This window comes from Lontra canadensis, unplaced genomic scaffold, assembly GCF_010015895.1.
Source record: "Lontra canadensis isolate GAN:19392208 unplaced genomic scaffold, GSC_riverotter_1.0 scaffold107, whole genome shotgun sequence".
Taxonomy (NCBI): domain Eukaryota; kingdom Metazoa; phylum Chordata; class Mammalia; order Carnivora; family Mustelidae; genus Lontra; species Lontra canadensis.
In genome coordinates, this window is record NW_022631101.1 from 4,199,737 (window position 1) to 4,201,812 (window position 2,076).

Sequence of the window (2,076 nt, forward strand, 5' to 3'; positions counted from 1 at the left end):
TTCAATGTTTTAAGAAGTAAGTTATAATTTTCCAGGCAGCTTGTGGGAGAAATAAAACAGAGCCTTTCTGCTCCAGGTAGCCAACAGCTTCCAGAAGCTGTTTCCCAGAGGTTGCAAAGATACATGAGCCACTGCAAAGAAAAAGTGAAAGAGATAGTAAGTCTCTCCCTGAGACAAACTGTGCTGCTACAGCATTAGGAGAGAGCATTAATTTGAACCACAGTGTTCAGAGATGAAGAAAAAATTAGGTAAAGAAACCAGTCTCTGGCACAATATTTTTAGTTAAAAGGAAAAAAAATTGGGAAACATTATAGAGATGAAGAGTTAAGTCGAGTCATGGTCCCACTCGCCCCTCCTCTCCATCAGGCACCTAAATTACTCAACAGTAATATAAATCTAGTGAGCAAGCCTTCAAGCTTGAGATCTGTGAAACGAGCTAATTCTACACCAAGAATCAGATGATCAACAGCAATACAAAAAGAAATGTAATGCCACACCAATTTTAGACCAGAAGCAATGTAGAACTAGTCTGTCTTATCCAAAGACAAAAAGAAAGAAACATTTGGATCTTAATGTACATGCACTCTTCTAAAAAAAAAAAAAAAATCACAAGGTCAACTAAGATACCAAGCAAAATAATAATTAGGACATAAATGGCCTGGTGATAAGCACAGAAAAATACTAATAGAAATCACTAGGGAATGTCTACTAAACTTTCTAGCAACAAATACAGTATTTTTAAAACCCTACTCAAACCAGCTACAGCTTCCACCACAACCACGGCGGATGTGATGGAGTTGCTCAGGCCCTGCATCGACGCCAGCACTCCAGCTCAGTTCATCAACTGGCCCACTGGAGTTTGGGAAAGATTCATCCACTGGGAAAACGTAGAAACGCTGAATTGATAGAGCCCCAGGATGAAGAAATCTCTTGAATCACAGAATTAGTTGGAAGACTAACAGCCAAAGCAACTATCATGTGTGTGTCTTATATCCAGTTTAAAAAGAAGATAACCAGGGGTGCCTGGGTGGCTCAGTGGGTTAAGCCGCTGCCTTCCGCTCAGGTCATGATCTCAGGATCCTGGGATGGAGCCCCGCATCGGGCTCTCTGCTCAGCGGGGAGCCTGCTTCCTCCTCTCTCTCTCTGCCTGCCTCTCTGCCTGCTTGTGATTTCTCCGTCAAATAAATAAATAAAATCTTTTAAAAATAAATAAATAAAAATTAAAAAAAAATAAAAAGAGGATAACCAGCCATCCTTTTGATCTTGAACTTTACAGTGAAACTGTGAAAATTACCCATGAGTTCCCTAAGCTTCTTCCTCTGGGGGTGGTACAAATGATTGATCGTGATTTTGAATGAGCTATGTTGAAAACTATTTAAAAAGGACCCTGATTTTTGAGGGAGAGAGTTCTATAGTTTCTAATATTTAATTTGATCTTTTTTTAAGATGTTATTTATTTGACAGGGAGAGAGACAGCGAGAGAGGGAACACAAGCAGAGGGAGTAGGAGAGGGAGAAGCAGGCCACCCGCCAAGCAGGGAGCCCGACACAGAGCTCCATCCCAGGACCCTGGGATCATGACCTGAGCCAAAGACAGACTCTTAACAACTGAGCCACACAGGTGCCCCTAATTTGCTTTTTTACAATTTCGTTTACCTAATTTTAGATATTCCAGTCAGCAGCTTTTGATGGAACTGATGTATTGATAGTTCTCATGTAAGTTCTCTTATAAAGAATCCTTTCCCCTCTCTCTCTGCCTGCCTCTCTGCCTACTTGTGATCTCTGTTTGCCGAATAAAAAAACATAAAAAATAAAAAGAATCCTTTCCCCCATATATGGTCAGACTAGATATAAGAACAAACCAAACTCTGAGTTTGGTTTTGTTTTATTAATAAAAATTAAATGGTACATACTTTTGGTCATAGTCATTGCCTACTGGTCATTGCCATTAGTCAATGCCTATTCATTTAGGCATATAATCAAGTTCAAACTTGGAATTTCAGAGCCATAAGGTCACGTCTTAGACCTACCAAATGAAACCTTGGGTCAATTGTATTAAAGATTTACTAGCTATCTC

The 2,076-nt window shown here is 39.8% G+C and overlaps 1 pseudogene; it reads left to right on the plus strand.

Annotated features, from left to right (window-relative positions):
* Positions 1-701: 701 nt before the first annotated feature.
* LOC116855946 lies at positions 702-1,358 on the plus strand (annotated as a pseudogene).
* The last annotated feature ends 718 nt before the right edge of the window (positions 1,359-2,076 follow it).